Source organism: Miniopterus natalensis, chromosome 8, assembly GCF_054644295.1.
Source record: "Miniopterus natalensis isolate mMinNat1 chromosome 8, mMinNat1.hap1, whole genome shotgun sequence".
Taxonomy (NCBI): Eukaryota; Metazoa; Chordata; class Mammalia; order Chiroptera; family Miniopteridae; genus Miniopterus; species Miniopterus natalensis.
Genome location: NC_142088.1, coordinates 45239400 through 45262380, shown reverse-complemented (window position 1 = coordinate 45262380; position 22981 = coordinate 45239400). Strand labels below are relative to the sequence as shown.

The following is a 22981-nucleotide window of genomic DNA, read 5'->3' as shown; positions in this document are numbered from 1 at the left end:
TGAAAATACCAAAAAAAATAAAATAAAAGAGAGAGAGAACTCATGGGCATGGACCACAGTGTGGTGATGGTGGGAAAGCTAGTGGGGGGTTGTCAAGAGGACATAGAGGGGATAAATGATGTTGGGGGGAAAAAAGAAAATACATAGTCTAAGGTCCCAAGCCAAGACTGTTTTAGAGCTCTGAAGTTCTGCCCTGAATCTGTTCTCAAGCCACCTGTCCTGGTGATTAGAATATAGGGCTTGTACTTTATCAATAGACAAATATTGGAAAACATTTGTAAGAAGAATGGATTGGGTGAAGCATCCTTAACAAATATCAAAAGCAGGCTTTTGGTACCTAAGGAATTGAGTTAATTCATGCACGTATTGGTCTGTTGATTAAAAATAAATCCATGATTTAATTAATTTAAATGCTGGAAGGGATCGTTTTCGACCCAGAGATTTATTTTCTTAACCATGGAAGTTTGGTACAATCACTGGATTTGGAATGAGAATAACTTGGTTCAACTTTTGGTTCTAATTCTTAATAAAACTGTGACACTAAAATAGTTTCTTGACCTCCCTCAGCTTTAATTCCATCATTTATAAAACAGGAAGGATTGTTATAACATACTTTGGGTGCTTCCTAGCCTTCACACATTTTTGGAAATTTTGCCCCATGTGTAACTGATGCTGAAAAGATGAACCTAGACAACCATGCTTGTACCACCTCCCATTCCCGTCCCATCCCAATCCCACGGCCAGAGCCAGATAGGTTAAATGAGGACACTGATCACAGGGGAACCAACCCATAAGCCCAACTGAGCCAACAGGATTCTCTTTCTGGAGAATGTTTAACTGGAGTAAGACTGAGTGAGTCAAAACATTGTGGGAACCTGAGCTGAGTGATCTGGAGTCGAGTCTGGGGAAGTGATATCTGGCCATGAGCAAGCAGAGGACACCAGCCAAACCAGCAAAAGCGAGATAAGCAGAAACAAGAAGTAAGTGTGCAACCACCGAGAAAAAGTGGGCTGTTTTTATTTTGTTCCTGGCTTCTCAGTTCCATTTCTGGCTCTTTATGGCTTAGCTGTGTTTTGGTCAATGGGATTTCCAATTATATTCTTACAGTAAATAGCCCGTTTTACTTATACTAGTTTGAATGTGTTTTTATTCCTTGAAATTTGGTCAGTGTTTCCAGACCAAAATTTCAAAAATGTAAACAGCCTTTGCTCACAAAGGTTCTTAAATTTTAACTGCCCACCTTTCAGAGGAAAAAGTGGAGATTCAAGAGAGCTGCATATCAGATAACAGAGTGACTAGCCCCACTCAGATGGCTTGTGGGAAGTTTAACATTTGAATTTGGGTCTACTGTTTCACAGTTCAATGCTTTTGTTTTAAATCCAGAAATTCAGGCAGCAGGGTTGATATTTTATTTGAAACATTTATTGTCCCAACATGTTTCCTCACTGAGAAATTGAGCCATCTACTTTTTCATAAAGGTAGAATAAAAGAAACCTACCAGGACAAATCTTTCTCAAAAATGATCTTTAATACAATGTCAAGCGCTTGGACAAATTTATAGTTGGGCTGTCAGAGCTCTATGTTATAAAGGATGGATAAAAACTTACCAGGAAGAAAAAAAAAAAAAAAGGCAGCCATTCTTAGTACACTTTAAACATTAAAAAAAAAAAAAGACATTTGAAGAATGACTGTTTTTGAGAATGGTATGCTGATAGGTCTGTCAGAAAGGGCAGCCTGCAAATGGAAACTCTGAGTCTTTAAGGAGTTGAGTGGTTGGAAAAATCTGGGGTGATGAATATCTGGGGCCCTATACACCTTCCTCAAACAGTTTGGTCTGGCGCTGCCAAGGCAACTGCAGGTGGGACTCGAAATTCAATAAATCTAGGAGGTTTTTTCTTATAGCTAATTTTTAAGTTGATAATTGTATGGCTCATGAATGGTGTTATAAATATCCTAATGGCCCTTGGCAGAAAAATGGTTCCCCACCCCTGTTTTAAATGATCATTTTAGATCTTGTATAACATCTGCCAGAAGGAACAAATTTTAGCACAATTGACACTAAGTTCTGCCCATAATATTAAATTGAGCCAAATTTATTTTCCACATAAAGTCACAGTTTTATATGTTATATAATCCTTTGGCAGAAATAAGGAATAACATTCAACATTCAAAGAATTTTGGTATAAAAATATCTAGTGTGTTAGATGTTTCAAAGTAGGGCCAGAAAAGAAGCTGAGTATGATAAAAATACCAGAAATGTGTATTTAATTGGCATAGGCATATAGTTGCTAGGCATATATGTAGTAGAAGAGAATTCAACAAAAATTTTTTTTAAATGATCACAAAATACCAACCAGCCAATCAATCAGTCACCAAAGAAACTATTAACCCACAACTACGCTAAGTTACATGCTAGACATAGGGCCATCAGAGACTGGCAGTGTGCTCCCCTTTAGTTACCAACTTTCCTATGTAGATAATAGAATTTATCTATGTAAGTCCCCATGTTCGCCCACCCTATCCTTTTAGCTGTTAGAAGTACAAACTTAAACTCAAGATCTAACAAAAAATCAATATGCTACTTCAGCATTTCGCAATAACTTCACCATTCTTTTTGGCTTTTTGGTCTTCATTATTCTGATTTATATTGTTTTTGATTTTGTAATTCTTTTCAAATCATTTTTGGAAATAGAAAGAAATAAACCAAATGAAGCTTTCCCTTGCTACAGTTTATGCCCATTTCCAGTGATAAAAGATCCAATCGCACACTGTCCTTGAGACAGACTTGCATACACTGGAAGGCAGTTATAATGTCTCCCTTTAGTTTTCTCTTTACCAAACTGAAAAATTTTCAATCCAATATCATAAATACAATATCATTATTTGTACTGTATTTGCTCCTTTCCAATCTCTGCCCAACTTCACTGATCTGCTTAGAGATTCTAATAGAAAAATGGTAATAAAATAGCATAAAGATGCCTGAATTTCGTATACATTTTCCTTAGTACAAATTATTGTCATCTTCTAGTAATAGGATATCTTTTCTTATCTAGTCTGTGTCTTTACATAAATCAACTTGACATTTTTTTAAAAAAGGATTGAAACAATAAAATTGATCTTTATATGTAAAAATATCCTATGATCCTCCTAGTCTTCCTGCAATTAATCAGAAACAACAAATATATATTGACTTCCTGTTAAACACAAGGGCCTTGTTGATTCCACCAACTTGTGACTGAGTTTTTCCACCATCTTGTTATTTGTATAATTTGTTTTTTTTTATTTAAAATATACCACACCTTGGATAAACTTTACATACTACAGTCTCTCTTGGCTTAATGAAACAGTTTCTGAAGGTTTCAAGGTTATTATGTTTCCTATATCCCTCAGAGCTATTAATGTCATTTACTACGTACCACTTAAACTTTTCAATTTCAACATCAAGATCAGTAGTAAAAAGTTATTTAACAGTAATAGTCTCTGGATTGATTTCAATAGAGTATAATTGATATATTTCTCCAGGACATCATGAAATCATTGTTAACCATCCTGAATCACTTGAACATTACCCTAACAGTAATATGACATAGACTAATATATGCAGGAAATCAAGTTCAGTGTTATTCTGAAGATTACAAGAATTTATAATGCCCACACCAGTTTTGTTTCATACTGAATACATGCCTTATACACATTCATACCATAATCTTTTTAAAAATTACACGTATATGGTAGTACTGTCTTTAATAAAATACAAATTCTTTCACAGAAACCTTTATGCCTGTCAATGTGTATCCTTACCATCAACAGACACTAAAGTTTAACTTCTTTCATGTGGTGATCTTTCACAATCTTGACATAAAATTTGGGAATCAATGATGAAAGATCATGTACAGATATGCAAAAGCCTCCCTGAAGACAGATGAGTGATATCTATTATTTTTGTGATGATGAACATGACTTTTTACTTTGTCACAGAAGGAAATAAAATTGGTCTGATAATTTCTATTCACAGGGTCATAGTGGTTTTATCTGTACTATTTTAGGTGACTCTCAATTTCAATATAAATATGGTTTTTATTGTCTTGTTATTTTCTTATTTTTAAAGATATTTCAAGATAATCAGTTAAGATAAAGGTCCTAAAGTTATTCAATCATTTTTCTCGAAGACACCCCCCCCAAATTTTCCCTTTTATGCAGTCTACCACTGGAACAAACCCTCTATATTTTCAATATTACTGACAGAAGTCTTCTAAAGTAGAAGCAAAGTATAATTACTATATTTTTATAAACTATTAAATAAGAAGACAGAAAAACATATGCAATATTTTTTATAAGACAACCCACAGAATGGGAGAAATTATTTGCAAATCATATATCTGATAAGAGTGTACGCAGAATATAGTTTTAAAAAACCTCTTACAAGTCACTAATAAAAAGAGAAAAACCCATTTTAAAAATAGGCAGAGAATTTGGATAGACATTTGCGCAAAAGAGATATACAGGTAACCAATAACCACATTAAAAGATGCTCAGCATTATTAGCCATGAAGCAAATGCAAATTCAAATCCATAATGAAATACCACACCACACCACTAGGATGACGATAATAAAAGGACAGATAACAACAAGTGTTGTTGAGAATGTAGAGAAACTGGAACCCTCATATATTGCTGGTGGGAATGTAAAATGGAAAGGCATTTTGGAAAACACTTTGGCAGTTTCTCACAATGTTAAACATAGGTATATTATATGACTCAGTAATTTCATTCCCAGGTATCTAACCAAAGGAAATGAAAACCTATGTGAATACAAAAACTTGCATGGGAATACTCATAGCAGCCTTATTCATAGTAGTCAAAAAGTAGAAACCTCCTAAATATCCATTAATTGGTGAATAAACAAAATGTTTATTACATGGATATATCAGGGCAATTAAAAATAATAAAGCACTGATACGTGCTGCAACATGGATGAGCCTCAAAGATATTATGTTAATATGTTAAGTGAAAAAAGCAAGATGCAAAAGATGATGCATTGCACTATTCCATTCATATGAAATACCAAAAGGCAAATGTACAGAGACAGAACTTAAATGATGGTGCCTAGGGCTGAGAATGGGAGTCAGGAATGACTACAAATGGGCATTATGCTGCTTTTCAGCTCTATGGAAATGTTCTAAAATTAAGTTGCAGTGAGGTTTGCACAACTTTATAAATATACTAAAAAGCACCTGAGACCTATAAAGGAAGCTAACACCGCAACAATAATCATGTCAACAGTGATAATTATTTCATTCCCTTACTTTTTTATGAATCAGAGTATCTTGATTCTTTATCCATTACTCCTTTTCGGATTTCAAGAAGTTGAGAATTTTATAAAAATAATAATGACAACATTTAAATGAAGTTAAGAATGATTATTCTTTATAGAATGTCTATTAATTACCTTTGGTGTTATGTTGGGCATTACAAAAGAGAAAAATCAATGTTCCAAATTTAAGTTGGAATTTTAAATCTTATTATGACCAATCGAGGCAGAGTATTGAATTTTCATTGAGATTAGTGCATATGACTAAGTATATTGATTTCCTTAGGATCAGTAATATTCACATATTTTATTTATGTGGGTTAAGGTTATTGATATTTACTGTATTAGAAATTAAAATGGAGAAATCATAAAAATGTTTTAATTCATTTATAAATAATAACAAACCAATAGCATGTTAACAAAATAATATATTAGGTGAAAAATAGTCATAGCCCTAAAAAAATCTGAGTGGTATTATTTTATAAATTTTCACATCATTTTTAATATATGCTTACTATATGCTTTAAAGTCTAGATTTTTAAATCAGCTTTGCATTCAATCTGTTTTAATTTACATCTGATGAAGAAAATCTGACCTCACATAGATATGTAGCTGGAAAACTTTAATAGCCTCTTTACATAATTGTTAATAGTCTTCTAGTTTTCTATCAAAACTAGAGAAGTAGAGAATCTGAAACCATATCAATAAACTCATTGTTTCTGCTATGCTAAAATCTGTTTATCTTGCACTTTGAATGGATCCATTATCCATGCATGATTTTATATCGTTATCCATTGTAAAATATTGGTTGATAAGTCATGCAGATCTTTGAAATGTTGAAACATTTCATTATCCATCTGCTAACATCACCACTAATCACATCAGAAAATCTTTTAAGTTTTGAGAAGTTGTTGAGCTCATGGTGACAAATACAAGTTTTCCAAAATTCTAATTTTTCTTTTGAAAGTTTAAATGTTGTCATTGGTAACAAATATTGTCAGTTATTTTTTCTTGAAATGACAGGCTCACTTCATTTCTGAAAAATCATCTGTCAAATAACCAAGTCTGAATAACCACAATTTGTCTATCAGTCAGTCCTTCAGGTAAAAATGGTGTCCCATAGAAAAGCAGTTAGTTTGGCTTGCAACTCAAACAATCGCACATGTTTTTTGTGGGTTTTTTGGGGGGAATTTTCTTTTGAGTCAACTATCATCATAATTTAGCATGTGGCTGATATTCTTTATGTGTACGTCTCATTTCAGCACACAGAATATTTAAAATATGTGTAATTGCTTGTCTAGATGAGAATTAATACTTTTTATTGCTTCACCGAAGACATTTCTTTAGTAAAACTGGCTTTTAATTTTATTTATTTACTTACTTATTTTTACTGGGAGTGAATGGCAGTGAAGAATACAATGACTACTACTGCATTTTGGAGTCACTGCCTTGACAACTGCTAAGGTAGTTTTCATTGTTCTTGCATCATAAGTGCAAATGTCAATAAAGTGAAAAAGGCAAAAAATGTTTTTGTACTATTATGAAGATAGTTTTGATGTGATGGACTCCCTAAAAGGTTTCAAGGGGGTCTGTGGACCATGCTTTGAAAATACGTGCTGAAATCATGTTAATAATTTTTTTGTTTCTTGGATTATATTCTATATGAATCAAAGACTATGAACATGCACAGAACACAACTGTGGAAATATTTTTACATAACTCACTGGGTGGAGGGAGGGTTAGAAATGAAATGCAAAACCAGAGGTTAAAACAAAATGCCTAGGAATGAAAAAAATATATGAGTAAAGAAAAGCAGTAAAATAAGGTTTGGCCCCAGAGAAGAGAGAGTTGAAATTCCATTCTTTGTTATTCCAGAGAGAGTTTTATGGAGCTCACCCTCTTGTTTTCTTTTTCTTTGTTTACTTCTATCCAACTTCTTCACTATGTTCAAACTTCCATTTTGGAGTTTCTTCAAAAGGCACTCTTCATTCATACAGGTTGATCTATAATCCTCTAAATGCCTTTAAAAAAAAATGGTGTGCAATCTTTCATACTTCTCAAATCACCCGAAACCTGAAACGCCGAGGCCCATGTAGCACAGAAATTATGGTATTCTAGACTGAAAACCAGTCTGTTGTCTCTCTGGTTTTGTCCTAACACACTGACATACATAGCCCAAAATACCACTGGCCTTTAAAATGGCATATCACATTCCAGGGTAATATCAAAACTGCTGCCTGGTAGCATTTATCAAGGCTTAAAGTAACTCTTTCCAGTATTTTCAAATTCACTGAATTTCTTTGATTGAAATATTTGATGTAACAGAACTCTCTTAGTTTTCTCTTCTTCCTGAATATATAATTAAAAACCCTGAACTCCGGTTCTTTTTTTTTTATTCAACATTTCTCTTTAATTTTTATATTATTAATAATTGCTTAAAATAAGCCAGATATTTTAATCTAAGACTTGTCATAAACATTTATTCTCTTTCACACAGGTTCTTCCCACTACACCCTCAACACAAATAATTTCACATCTCCAAACGCACCAGATACTAATAATTACCCTCATTGCTCCACTCTGCCTCCTCTGGCTCAAGAGTATAAGAGTATACACTGTTAATTTACTCTTGTCATTCCATTTGTGGTAATTTTATAACTTGATTTTGCCAATTTGATGAGTTGAATTCTATATAGCTTAAAATTTTATGTACATACTGTGTTAGTATTTACAGGTTTATTTGTTTGTTTTTTGTTAATCCTCACCTGAGGATTTTTTTTTACATTGAATTTTTTAGAAAGTGAAAGGGAGTGAGGGAGGGGGAGAGAAAGAGAGAGAGAAACACTGATGCGAGAGAGACACATCGATTGGTTGTCTCCTGCACTCTCCCAACCAGGGGCAGGGATTCTGCAACCCAGGTTTGTGCCCTTGAAGGGAAATCGAACCTGCGACCCCTTGGTCCACAGGTGGACACTCTAACCACTGAGCAAAACTGGCCAGAGTGGTTTGTTTGTTTTTTAATGTTCTCAATCTGAGGTCAATTTTTACTGAAACTATTCATTGGGAATAGTAGATGCTCCATGAGTATATAATAACTTTCCTAAAATTCTGCTAAATTCTAAAGGGAAAATGCACATTACCAAATTATACAATTTCCAGGACAACAGCCCTTAGACATTTTAAAACTAACTTTATATTAGACCCTTTCCCAAAGCTCATTTATTGTCACAAAATTTTCAAAATACTATAATTTTATTATAGAGTGTTTGGGGGCTAATAAAATATTCAAACATTTATCTGTTACCTCAATAACTTTGAGTTTACTGTTTTGATTAGCAATATAATACATATCTTTGTATAAAAAGGTACACCTTTCCCTGGCCAAGTAGCTCAGTTGGTTTGAGTGTCATCTCATACACCAAAAAATTATGATTCCCAATCAAGGCACATACACCTAAGTTGTGAGTTCGATCCCAGTCAGGGCACTTAAGGGAGGCAGCCTATCAATGTCTCTCTCTCACATTGATGTTTCTCTCTCTCTCTCCCTTCCTTTTTCTAAAATCAATAAACATACCCTTGGGTAGGATTTAACAATAAGTACACCTTGCAGAAGCCACAAAAAAGTCCAAAGCCTTACCCAATTACATTAAAAAATAATACTTGCTAACTTTTATTTTGATTAATAAAGCAATATATGCTTATTTTGGAGATTTTGTATCAAAAATATTTTGGTATATAAAATAAATTAATACTGATAATTTTGCTTATGCAGAATTATTGGGGTTATTTTATCACCTTTATCCTTTAATAGTTTTCTTTTTGCTTTATATAATTAGCATGTATTATTTTTATTATAAAAACAAAATGCAATATTTTATTTTTTTTTAATTTTTATTTATTGACTTGAGAGAGAGAAAGAAACATCAATTTGTTATTCCACTTATTTATGCACTCATTGGTTCATTCTTTTATGTGCCTTGACTTGGGATCGAACTCACAAACTTGGTGTATCAGAATGACACTCTAACCAACTGACTACCTGGCCAAGGCAGTAACATTCTTTTGTTTTGTTTTGTTTTTCACTTTATAAAGAAGGAAATGGACATTTTGATCCCATACACCAGATACAATGATCACATTATTTCCAGGTTTCTCCCTAAGCTAATATATCTTTTTTTGTTTTCTATTTTTCTTTGAAATAAACTAGATAGATATGTTTACATGGTACTTTTTAATGCATCATTATATTCTGAGCAGTTGCAATAGGTGTAAATATTCCTTGAGACATTATGTTTAATGGCTTTATAACATCTCATTTTTTGCATAGGTCATGATTTATTTAATAATTCTTCTAATTTCAGGCTATTTTCTTCTAATAATTCTTCTAAATTCAGGCTATTTTCAATTTTGTTTGAGTGGAATTAGTCCTCCTGAGTGGGGAAATAATTTGGTGGGACTCTCAGTCAAGGGGTCCAGTTTACCCGTAACTAAAGGGATCAGATTCATAATCCAAACTTGATCAACCAGATGCTCACTTCCTAAGATTTTAATCTTCAATAATGTAAAAAAAAAAAAAAAAAATTCTGAAAGCAATTGAACTAATTCATTTCAGGAGATAGCAGCACCTGGCAGAAACCACCAAAATGCCTAAAATCTAGGCTTCCTGACTGTTACAGCTCTCCTTACTCTTGCCATTTCCAGTGTCTAGATTTTAGCTACTCCTCAACTTTGTAAGCTGTATTAACTTTCCAAAACATTGCTTTTATATTTAAATTATCCTGTTAAAGTTGCTTATACAGTTTGAAATTATTTTACTTACAAGTTCCTCATGAATACCCAATATTTTATATTGTTTTGTCACTTATATCTTTGAAACAAGTAAGAGCCTTAGCATAGTAAACTTATCATAGATTATGAAGATAAACATGCCTTTATAGGCTTACAAGTGAAATCAATATCATCACCATATTACTTCTGCTTTCTTATTCATCATGCTTCTTTAAATACAAGCCCAATTAATTGCCTTCATTGGACTATTAACAAATACACAGAAAACTCCATATTATCCAGTGTAAAGAAGGCATGAATAATAAAAATCCACCATAGTATGACAACAATTTTCTTAGCAACAAAAAATGACTTATCAGTTTCAATCTTCTTTGCTCATTATTTTAGCAATCATAAGTGTAACCAAAGACAACTGCTATGGACTGAATTGTGAACCCTTCAAAATTCATGTGTTGAAGCTCTAACCTTTAATATCTCAGAATGTAACTGTTGTTGGAGATAGGGACTTTACAGAGGTGAGTAAGGTAAAATGAGGCTGTTGGGGTTGCCCCTTTTACATTTTGACTGTTATCCTTATAAAAAGAGGGAATTTGGATCCAAAAAAGTACCCTTGGGATGCACACACATACAGAGGAAAAAAAATATACCTGAGGATACATCAAGAAGGCCACCCTGGGCAAGTCAAGGAGAGAGGCTTTGGGAAAAAAACACATCTGCCAACACCTTGATCTTGGATTTCTAGCCTCCAGAACTGTGAGAAATAAATTTCAGCTGTTTAAGCTATTGGTTCTGTGCTATTTTGTTATGGCAGCCCTAGCAAGCTAATGCAACAACCAACCCATTTTGAATGGAATTTCTGTATCTCAAGTTCAACAGTTTCCTTCTGATGGTGTTTATGAAACAAAAACAGACTAGCAACGTATATCATAAAGAACATGGATAATGTCTGTATAAAGTTTGATAAAGCATGTGCAATACATTAGAGGTGTTTCTTAGAAATAACTAGTAATCTTTCTCTAAAATATTAGCTTATTACTGAACTGTACCTCATTATCTTATTAAATTTCCAGTAGAGTAAAAAAATGAATATACTTTCAATTAGAATTTTTTGACATGAAGTTAGGTCAAAAAAGTGTTTAAGAGTTAAAATCTGCTGAAGGAAAAAGACACACAAGTTGAGGAAGCATCGAGAGTTCCAAGCAAGAACAACCTAAAGAGGCCCACGCCCACACACATCATAATTAAAATGCCAAAAATTCAAGACAAAGAGAGAATCTTAAATGCAGCAAGAGAAAAGCAAACTCTTACTTACAAAGGAGCTCCCATAAGGCTGTCAGTTGATTTTTCTCATCAGAAACTCTAAACGCCAGAAGGTAATGGCATGAAGTATTCAAGAAAACGAAAAGCAAGGATCTGAAACCAAGACTACTCTATCCAGCAAGGTTATCATTCAAAATAGGTGGTGAAATAGCGAGCTTCCCAGACAAAAAAAAAAAAAAGGCTAAAGGAGTTTTTCACCACTAAATCAGCATTGCAAGAAATGTTAAAGGGACTGCTGTAATAAGAAGTAGAATGCTCAGTAAAGCTTTCCTGTGAAGCCATCTGGGTCAAGGCTTTTGTTTATTGGGAGTTTTTTTACTACTGCTTCAATTTCATCAATTGTTATTGTCCTATTCAGGTTTTCTGATTCTTCCTTATTCAGTTTTACACAGTCTCACTCATATGTGGAATCTAATGAGCAAAATAAACTGAACAAAATAGACCCAGAGACAGAAACATGCAACAGACTGAGGAATCTCAGAGGGAAGGTGGGGGTGAGTGGGTGGGCGGGAAGAGATTAACCTAAGAATTTATATTCATATTATGAATAACCCGTGGACACAGACAATAAAGTAGTGATGGCCTGGTATGGGAGTGGGTGCGGGGGGGGGGGGTGGAAGGGGTCAAGGGAGAACAAAAGGGGACATCTGAAATACTTTCAACAATAAAGTTAATTTTTTTTAAAAAAAGATAATGGCATATGGGTCAATTTTCTTTTACTTTAAAGTTATGTGAATTCTCAAGAAAGACTATCACTGCTCTTTTTTTAAATAAAAAAGTTGTCCCTAGCACCCAGTGTATAAAAGTGTTGTTAATAGTAATTTGCTAAAACACAGATGCACATAAATATGGCACAACCAACAAGATTAACAAGACAACTCCATGGGGGAAAGAATAGTCTTTTAAACAAATAGCGCTGGGACAAATGGATATCAACATGTAAAAAATGAAGTTAGACCTCTACCTCACATTATATACAAAAATTGGCTCAAAATGTATCATAGACTTAAATGTAAGTGTTAAAACTATAAAACGTGTAGAAAAGAATATAGAAGTAAAGTTTCATGACTTTGGATTAGGCAATGATTTTTTATATATAACACAAAATCACAAGTGACAAAAGAAAAGATTAAATCAAATATTATAGATATTTCATCAAAATTAAAGCAAGATTGTAGATGGAGCACCAAAGGAGGCAGAGGCCATATGAGAGGGCAAGGAGAGGAGTTTTTACCCCTTGTAGGGATAAAATAAGAACCAAGTTCTATTCTCAGTTAGAATAGAAACTCACATTTGCTAGAGAGGAACTATAAGGCTGGTAGGTAACTGCGAAAGAGTAGAAGCAAATAGCCAGAAAATATAAAAGCATAAACCATTAGAATGTAAATTTTGAAGAAACAGAAATGTAACAAAAGTTTTAATACAGGTAAAAACTGAAAGCGAATGTTTTTATTTTACTATACTACTTTGAAATCACATTAATTAATTTTCAGAAGATGATTTGAGGAACTGCAGTGCCCTGACCACTCCGGGGTATGTAGAGGCTGGTCTCCATCCTCAGTCATCTCAGGGTAAATCCTTATGTGCAAGAAGACTGATTGGGTCACTGGGGCTATTTTTATTTTAACTGATAATTTGCAGCAAGCTAACCAATAATTTCATTCAAACAGATTTTTTTCATCAATAGTGTCTTTTAAATGCTTTTCAGTCAATTTCCCTGTATTCTAGGAACCATAGCATGTTTCAAAGAACTTAACAAAAATTGTTAAAACTTTTTTTGCATGTGAAAATGGCTGTTTGTTGTTTTGGTTTTTTAAAAACATATCTTTATTGATTTCAGAGAGAGGAAAGGAGAGGGAGAGAGAGAGAGAGAAACATCCATGATGAGAGAGTCATTGATCGGCTGCCTCCTGCACACCCCCGACTGGGGATCGAGCCTGCAACCCGGGCATGTGCCCTGTCTGGGAATCGAACCCCGATCACCTGGATCCTGGTCGACGCTCAACCACTGAGCCACACCCTGCCAGGTGACTGTTTTTCTAAACCTAGTAACTTGTCACCATTAATATGAGACTTAAATTGCTCCTAAATTTGTTTTTTGGTTTTGGGGCTTTTTTTTGGTAAAAGCCAGGGACAATTAGAGCGTGCTCAGCAACTCCACGCATCAGGCTGGTCACCTGTATGGTCTGTTTCCTTCCATTTCTTCTGCTCTCATGATCACAAAACAGGTGCCATTCCTTATACCCTTGAGACACTGTGCCCTTTGGGAACTTTGTGTTTCCTCCCTTTTCTCTGCCCAGAATGCTCTTCTTTCACTTCATTCAGATAAAAAGCACTATCTGCACCTCCTAAACAGCATTTTTGTAATAGCTTAAAAACTTCACTTCTTTAATATGACCTTTTCTGTTTCTTTCCTTTTGTTTTAAACTGACCTTGTGCAGCACCCTGACTCCTTGTCCTGCAGGTCGGTTCACTCCCTTAATCATTAAGCCCTGAGGACAATGAGGTTCTGATTCAATAATCTTAGGAACAAAGCCTGGGTCTGTTGACCCCAGACGTAGAGTTTCATCAAACCAGAGATAACATCTAGGCCTTAGTTGTGTTTTAGCTCCAGGCCCAGAAAAGTGGCAAAACCAGACAAAGGGATGCCATGTGCTGATCAACTACCTCCTACCCAGCGCTGACCAATCAGTAGAGGCTACCACCCTGACCACAGCCCTAACTCCCTTAGTCACCAAGATTAATGATTTAACCCATCCCCTGGGAGCCTCTGGGGAGCCACGTCTTTGAGCATTAGCTAACCTGTCTTTCTTCGGCTGGGCTACTTCCTAAAAATAAGTGTTGCTTTCTTTGCTGCAAACTCCTGTGTCCTATTCCTGTTTTACTGGGCTTTGATGTCCACAGGCAAACTGATCTTCCTTTGGTCCAGTAACATTTTCTTCCTTCATGCTGCTCTTGCCTCACTATCTCCTTACCCTGCTATATTTTTCTTCAAAGAAAGCATATTCACTGTTATTTCCTTACACATTGATTTGCCTACTGCCTAACTCCATCACTAGACTGAAAACGCCATGTGGGCAGGAATTTTTGTTGTTTACCACATTCCAGCACCTAGAGTAGGGACTGTCTTATGCTAGAAGAGGGCACATTCATTTGCTGTTTTTTTGTGTGTTTTTTTTAATGAATGACTATAGATTTAGGGAATCATTCTTAACCAAATAAAGCATTTTGAAATTCCGGCATGTGAGAAAGTAGATGAATTACAGCTGCCATGTACAGACCACACCAACCTGAGTCCTGACTATCAGTCAGGGCTAAGCCAGAGCTCTACCATCACACAGGTGATTGGAAGGGCAAGACACTGCGGCCAGACTACCTGGGTTCAAGTTTCAGCTCTGCCACTTACACACTGTCTGACCAAGGGCAAGTTAACTCATCCTCACTGTGCCTTGGTTTCCTTGTCTATAAATTGATGATTAATAACAGCACCTACCTCATGGAATTAAGTGAGAAAATATTTGTAAAGTGCTGCTTGCAATGGTGGCTGGCACTGAATAAACGCTATCCATCTTTGTTAAATAAAATAATTAATAACTGGGAACTTCAAAACATGGCCAAAAGAAAAAGTTGGAAAAGCACTGTGTGGGAGAAATTTGGCTTAACTATTTTTCTGACCACAGTTGTTCTCAGAATAACTCTCTTCCCCACCTCGACCCTATAACCAGCATAATCTAGGGTGAGCTGTGAAACATGCTCAATAGGCTAATCAGAACTTCAAAGGGAACTGATTACTTCGCAGCTACAGCTTCATTGATCCCGAGTTGAATATTTTAAGAGCTTCAGTTGCTGATTCCCACTCTCCCTCCACCCTCCCTTTCTTCCCCTTTCCCACTTCTAAGGTATCTGGGAGATCAGGTCTTGTGCTCTTGGTACTTACAGGGAAGAAGTGAGGGCTTGGTCTCTCCAACTACCCAGAGGAAAATACCTGATATGGGCCCCCAGGCTAAATCTGGGGGGGATGCTTTTATGTGTCAAGCACATACCAATATAAACTGGTGAGGACCACCTGGTCTGTAAAGTGCTAGGAATAACTCCAAACTAGCCCCAGATTTCTCCCTCAACCCCCAGAGAAGATGCTCTTCCATTTCCCTCTCTGAATCTCTGGGCTCCCTGACAGTGTCCTCTACACAAAGAGCTAGAATGTTTCTTACTGAACTCTGGAAGACTCCAGAGTTTTCCTGTGTTGGTGACCAAAGACTACTTCTGGGTCTCTAGTCCATCCCTTCACCCTGGTATCTCTGGTTGGTAAAGCAGAATCCTGTCTAAGATCCCCAGTGCCTTCCTGGATACTATATAATTAATTAGGCCTCCAATTGTTCCTTCCCTCCCCTCCCATAGATGGAGGAACCCTCTTGTCCATGGCTTAAAGGGAGACTGTCCTAATAAATGAGTCCCCAGATAGAAAATATCACAGGAAGTAAATGGAGACTATTAGCATCAGCTAAAAAAATCCAAAAAAATTATGTTTGCCAGTATGAGCATTCTGGATTCACTGGCTGCCTGAAAAAATACTTGGAAAAACAGACGCACAATGTTAAGAGGGAAGAAAAAAAAAAATCATCACATGAGTTGCAGTGAGTTTAATGAAACTAATTCCATTGCTGGGTTCATGTGATATATAACCAGCTACGGGGCTCTGTTCTAGTGGTTTATAATGTTACTTCACCCTCTCCACGAAATTGTTTTCCCGTAAATCTCTGTGGCCATCCATTCCTGTCTACACATTATGTTCCTAAAATAGACACCATCTAAAAAATCTCTTCAAGGAGCTTTGTGGAGGAAGGCCTAAATTGCAACACTGCTCCTAGAAGAAGGGTGCAATGGTTTGACAGCAACTAAAAAGGCAACAACCACAAAAGGGAGGTTTGCAGGAGTTTTTCACCAGCTACCCTGCTTCCCAAATGCACAGCTGAGGGGAAAGAAAGTGTCAGACGCCTGGTGAACGTGCACAACCTCCACTTGCATCACCCTGGCGTGCTAGGTATTGCAGCAAATAGGAAAGGTAAGCTACCCACTGCTCCTAAAGCAGAAACCACCAGCCTCAGCATGGAATTTTCCTATTTCTGTTTGGCATCATCCTCTTGGGGTGATTTAAAGTGCTCTATGGAGAAATATGTTCTGTTACTACACTAGTGCATCCGAAACACCACATGAACCTGTAAATCCATAGAAAAAGGAGCTACATCTTGTAAGTGGAATAGCAACAGCGTTTGGCAATTTGCAAGTTTGCTGCTGCACCTCAGAAATAGGTAGTCACATGCACATATGGATAGAACGTTACCCTGCTTTGGTTTTAGCCAAAAAGCACAGGTAAAAAGCACCTGCCACCATTCTATTTAGGTTGCTTTGTTAAAGAGGAGTGACAGCTGTCAGTTAGTAACTGAAAGCAACAAAGAGAAGCGTGAAAAGTAAATGTGGGGTGGGGGGGTGACTTCAAACACATGCCTCTAACAGGTAGGAGAGGGAATCCATGACAATGAAATGTTTGGAAAAGCCTCCCATCCACCCAGAGACATTTTGTGTGCCTTTTGGAAAAGCAAGATGCTTCACACTGGGAATGGAACAGCATCTGCAGTATCATTGCTGATAGTGACCTCTGTCTAATTAAAAGTAACTCATTATTTCCCACTTGGCATTTCACAGACAGGATTCTTGCCCACTTCCCTAAGCTCCTTTTTTAGCATTGTCCGGTTGGAGTTAGGGGGAATCAATCTTGTCCCCTTCTCGCCCAAACCATCGGGCATTTCTCCTCAACAGCCCAGCCTAGCCTGAGGAGGCTGACCACCCCTGCAGTGCGAGGCTCCAGCAGCAGTCCTGCCTTCTCCTCCTGGCCTTAACACCCAGATCTAATTTTTGCTCCCTCCCTAAGAACACTATGACCTCTATTCGCAGCCAGTCCAGCTCTAAAGCACCAGGGACGGAGGGGGCTTCAGAAGGAGACCTTGAATAGGATCAAGGCAGGAGCTGGCCAGGCTCCAAGCTGTCTCAGGCCAAGGAATCGCATCTTGTATCAAAATGCTGAGCTGCAAAACAAGCCCCATTTCAGTTCGTGGAAGGCTGAGAGGGGAGGGGGGAGGGGAAGAAGAGCAGAAGGGGAGGAGAAGAGGGGGAGGAGGGGGCCAGCTGGGCCGAATTCACAGACAAAAATGGACTTCCTGCTCTGCCCAGTCCCTATTTCCACCGGCTCCTTTTCCAGAGGAATAACTGGAAGGAACACGTCTAACGCCGCGACGAAACGACCAGATGGCTTACCTGATGAAAAGGAAAATTACCCATCTGCAATGAGGAACTGCATCTCCCAGAGCCCAGAGGATAACAAAGTGCCTTCAGTTGCAATTGTTCAGATTCCTTCTTGCAAAAGGTGACCAAGTATTTCCAAGGGCTGCGGTCTCACTGGGGCAGAGCACACACACACAGACACACACGGACACATGCACACATGCACCAGAGCCCTCTGCAGCATCCTATCCTCTCGGCTTCATCCCAGCCTCACTCTATGGTACCTAATACAAATCAGCAAATAGCTTGTTTAAAAAAAAAAAAAAAAAAAAAAGTCGAGGTAGCGCCTTACATTATATCGCCATCTAGTGGGCCAACGTTAAATATGGTGCCGGGAGCCAGCTGTAAGTGTTCTTTCTCAGCCTCGTTTCTCTGTCTCCTTTTTCCCCCTTGGCCCTCTCATTATTCCTCCCTCTTCTTTCTCCTTCGTTTCCAATACTTCTATCCTAGGAAACACCTAATGGCTCAAAGATGAAAAAGTTTAAAACTAAACTTGGCTACCTCCGAATATAGCAAATAGCTTTATCGTTTTTGCATTTTATTTTCATTTATAAGTGTTCCTTTATTCCCACTGTGACTCATTGTTATCTTTACAAATTACAAAATTGGTGAATAAAACTTTGTGTTTCTGTTCAAACCTAGAGAAAATTGGGTGGTCCTTTATTACAGATCTATGGTTTTTCATTGGGGATCTACTTAAATTTTTCTTATTTGAATATTGTGATTAAGTAATAGGTTTGGTGTTATAGTGAACAGCTGAAGAGTGAGCAGATGTGAGTTTTACTTCAAGTTCAACACTAATGACCGCGTGCCTTTGAGCAAGTCACTGAATTCTTCTATAAAAACTTACATTTCCCCCATCTTTATCTGTAATTAGAGGTTAAACAAGATTATCTCCCCACTCTACATATCTATGGTTTTATTTTCTTTCACCACAGTATGTTTCCCCATCTTGTGGACATGACTTAAAACTTAATTACAATAGGATATTTTAGTAAGCAAATTTTGAATGCAATTAAACTATTAACTCTTGATAGAATTGTGAAAGCCACATATACCAGGTTTTCCTAAGACAATGGAGAATCCATGTGAAACTTCATAACTCCAGAAACTGATAGTAGAGTTTCTGTGTTATATACTGTACTTCCAAACTGAAACAGCCTTTAACATTTGGTAGTGCATAAGCTCACCATTAACTAAGTGTAGTCATTTGTAGTAATTTGCAGTAAATATCTCATCCTGGTTGTTTTTCACCTGACATACTTATTGTTGATAACCGTCATTGCATGTGCTTTACCATTTATTAAATGACATCACCTTCAATATTTTATTTTTCTATTTTTTTACTACAGGACTGTACAATAGTTACTATTAATATTATTATAGTATTTCCCTTGCACATTTGAGAATTCTTATCAATAAGGCTCAAGGCCATACCTACAGCTTAAAAAGCAATAAAACTAAGGTTCTTGGTCCCAAAAATCCGTTGTTCTTTGCAACATATCAAAAGCCCTCTTTTTTGTTCTAGAATCATAATAATGTAATTTTTATTTCTATGTTTGCAAAACATTTACTAAACCTTAATTATAAATTACTCATGGACCCATCTCCTCATCTATAAAAGAAAGAAATTGAGTAATCATGTCCTGTTCCAGCTCAAAAATCCTACATTTTCACAAAGGCCAATCAAGGTAGCATGAGCACATTACAGAAAGTCAGTCAGTGTCTGGGAAATGGTGTTGCTCATTCTCTGGCAGTCAGGACAATGCTGAAAGGAGCTGGAGAGACTGGTGACCAATATTTGGTAAATAATTACCAAGATGTAGAAATGAAGAAGTGGAAAATAAGTCAACTAACAGGTATTTAAAAAAATTTTAGACTAACGTATTCCATATGGATAGTACTTATGGTTTAGACATATAGGCATAGAAATAAGAGCACCCCGGCCACATGCTTTAGTGCATTCCAATTGCTTATTATAGGGCACAATTTTTTGAGTGTCTGCCCATAGCTTCCCCTCTCTAATCTCCAGAAATGAACCTGTGCTCCAAAGGGCCAGAGCAGGGAGGTGTCTGACCATCTCACCCGATAAAAGAGAACAGCTGCATGTGATACTAGCAGCTGTGAGTCCAGCCTTCCCTCCCAATGCAGACTCAGGACCAGGTGAGCCAGGGTGCTGAGACGAAGGAATCTCCCGTGTATGGAAGAAGTAGTAGCAAAAAGAGCCAGAAAACTCTCACTGCCTTCCTGTTCCTGGCTCCAGTCCTTCCCAGGATCCAGATACTTTCCTGATTTGGGGTTCCATGATAGACACAAATAAACTCCATTTTTGCTTAGTTGAACTTAGTTTCTGTTACGCAGTGGAGTCCTAACTAGTCCACTCACTTGGGGAATCCTAACGCCCTCAGCCTTGAAAGCTATCAAATACTGCGCATATTCTGGGCATCTGGCACTTCATTTCATCGCTTCCTCAAGCTCCTGCTACATGCCAGTCACTCTTCCAGATACTGAGGTTACATAAGTGAACAACCCAGATCAACATCTCACCATTAGCAGAGTTTGCTCTGACACTTCAGAAAAATGGAAAACCACGCTGCTTTCAATACCCCACCCCCTCCCACCTCTGTATCTCTGCTCACAATCTTGACTTCTCTTCACAGACCTTCCCCCCATCTGTACATGGAAAATTCTACCAATGTTTTAGGTCACATATTCTTTTTTCTCTAATGTCTTTCTTTTTTTCTCCGTAGGTAGAATCATTTTTCTTTTGTTAATTACAGAACAACTTTACATTTTATTGTAATATTTAGTGAATGACTTAATATTTAGTGAATATTTAGTAATATTTAGTGAAATATGGTCATTACTAAATATTTAGTGAATATTTAGTAATATTTAGTGAAATATGGTCATTTGTTAAGGTGAAACCATTAAACCTAAAGGAATAAATAGCTGTTGTCACACAGACTCTGGGGGAAAAAAAAAAAGGCCAACATCCCACCCATTGCACAATGAGCATGTTTAATGAGTAAATAGCTCTCCATTCTGTACACAGGACATTTCATTCGTCAGAGCTGAAGCAACTTAACAACATTGGTAACTTTAAATATTCCTTATGTAAGGCCTGGCAAAAAGACAAAATATGAGATTTTTATTAAATTAGGGAAATTCACACTTAAAATCACTTACTCATAAAAGATGGCAAAAGATAAATTTAAATGAAACCTTCTATGTGCCGCCCTACAACGCTACGGCACTTGTTCCTCTTGACCTTGTCCTGAGAGTTTTATGTACGTATCTTATTCGCCTCCCAAATTCTAAACTCCCTGTGAAACCAGCTGTGCATTTTATTTATCTGTGTGAGTCAAGTCAATTTACTGAGATATAATTGGCTCTTTCTCACTGTTCTGTTTCCAGTTTTAAAGAAAGAATCGGTAACTTTCCCCCCTTTCCTCCCACCCTTAATGTTGGCCATTCCAAGAGATTCTCTGTAACTTGTCTCAGACGGGAGAAAGAATATAAATGCCTATGTGACAATATTTCAACCTGTGACTGCATGGACTTTAAACCGGCTAAGAGGCTTGGGCGGGGCCTTACCTGTGCCAGAATGTCTAACAAGGCAAAGAGAATGAAAGCACAAGATAGCGTATAGTCTTCCCACAGTTCTTTCCACCATGAAAATTGGATTGTTGCTTTGGCACAGCTCTGCTGGGGACCAGTGGCACCAGTTTACTATCTGATGTCCAAAAGAGTCAGGGAATAGGGCACTGGGACATCATCACAGTCCCTAAGTGTTGGGTATTAAAGAGGAAGAGAGGTATCTTAGATGGAAAATGTTGCACCGGGTCTTTTTGTCTGTCAGTTCTAAGACAGGATGCTCGCCTATTGCAATTAGAACTTTGAAAGAAAGTTCTACATTAGGAGGCTGAAGAATCTGTGTGATTAATATTAGAATATTATTTAATATTTTATTGCACAAAAAATAAAAGGAATTTGTTATCAAAACATTCTGTCTGATTTCCATCTCTTGGAGTTCTGAACTTTTTATCCAGATGCCTTATAAAAAGAGTTAACTGAATTGATTTGGGGCTCTGGTGGCAGTTTGGGATCAGACTTGAACTTTGGCTAAAATTTTCCCAGAGTAATGGTCAAATCGTTGTTTCGAACTTTGGATTTCTTTGCTCAGAATTATAAAGTACATTTGAGTTTTAAGGCAGAAAATGTTTATAGGTCCTTCAGTAATTTGCTTGGGAATTTGGCTCACCAAGTGACATGAAGCTAGGTCCTCTCTAAAGGAAAAAGATAGGGATGTTGGTGTCTGGAGTTGAACCTGGGAAGTGGTCTGATTTTGGGATGGTGCTCCAGAGGATATAATGGGGATTAATGGTGCCCCAGAGGCTGTGGGTGGTGGCAGGCCTTCTGAGAGAGCAGTGAGTGATTCCAACATGGATAGCAAATGTCAGAGCCAGAATCTGAATCCAGATCTTAAGATTCTAAATCCATAGGACCACTGTATCATGACCTCACTTCAGATCTGGCTTTGCTCCTTTGTGATCAGAAGACGGAACTCAGCTAAAGCACAGCACTGCTGTGATTCCACATAGAATTTTCCTTTTGTAGATGTGAATTTCCCAGTACTTTCTTGTATAAACAGAATTCTGCAAAGACTTATTACCAATGCCTTGCTCTCCCTCAAGTATTTACTAACACAGGGACTTTAGCAACTCTTTTAGAAATAAAAACCATTTCCCAGCAGAAAATAATGAACTCTTATCTTTACTTTCCAAGTTAATTTGTCCTTTCGAAACTGAGCCAGAAGTGAATGTGGAATTTACCTGTTTTTAGATAAATAAATGCAATTAAGAACTCTCTTTTAGGACTAGAGCCAATTAGTTTTCTAGCAAGTTTAAAGTTACAGTTTCTTAATAGCACAAAATTGGCCTATTAGTTTCAGAATACCAGTATTAGAAGGTTAACATTTGAAACTAGTAAAGCCTACATATCCTCTCCTAAACACACAAATCAGCTGTTTAATCATATTTCAGGCCCCTCACACTTGAATTTACTGAGTCAAATCTGTTATAGGGTTGTGATTTTTTTCACTCATAGATTGCCAGTTTTAAAACTACCTACAATGTTTTTCTTCCTGGTTTTATTTAAAAATACTTCTTGTGTCTGCCCAGCCGGCATGGTTCAGGGGTTGAATATCAACCTACGATCCAG

General features: G+C 36.9%; 1 protein-coding gene across 1 annotated transcript in view; it reads right to left on the bottom strand.

Annotated features, from left to right (window-relative positions):
• The window catches only part of SCN1A (sodium voltage-gated channel alpha subunit 1), a 102187-nt gene extending 84229 nt beyond the window's left edge, over positions 1-17958 (bottom strand). The window contains exon 1 of the mRNA XM_016199328.2: positions 17732-17958. The gene's annotated coding sequence lies outside the window, so the exon portion shown is untranslated. The remainder of the gene's footprint in view (positions 1-17731) is intronic.
• Between the last annotated feature and the right edge of the window lie 5023 nt (positions 17959-22981).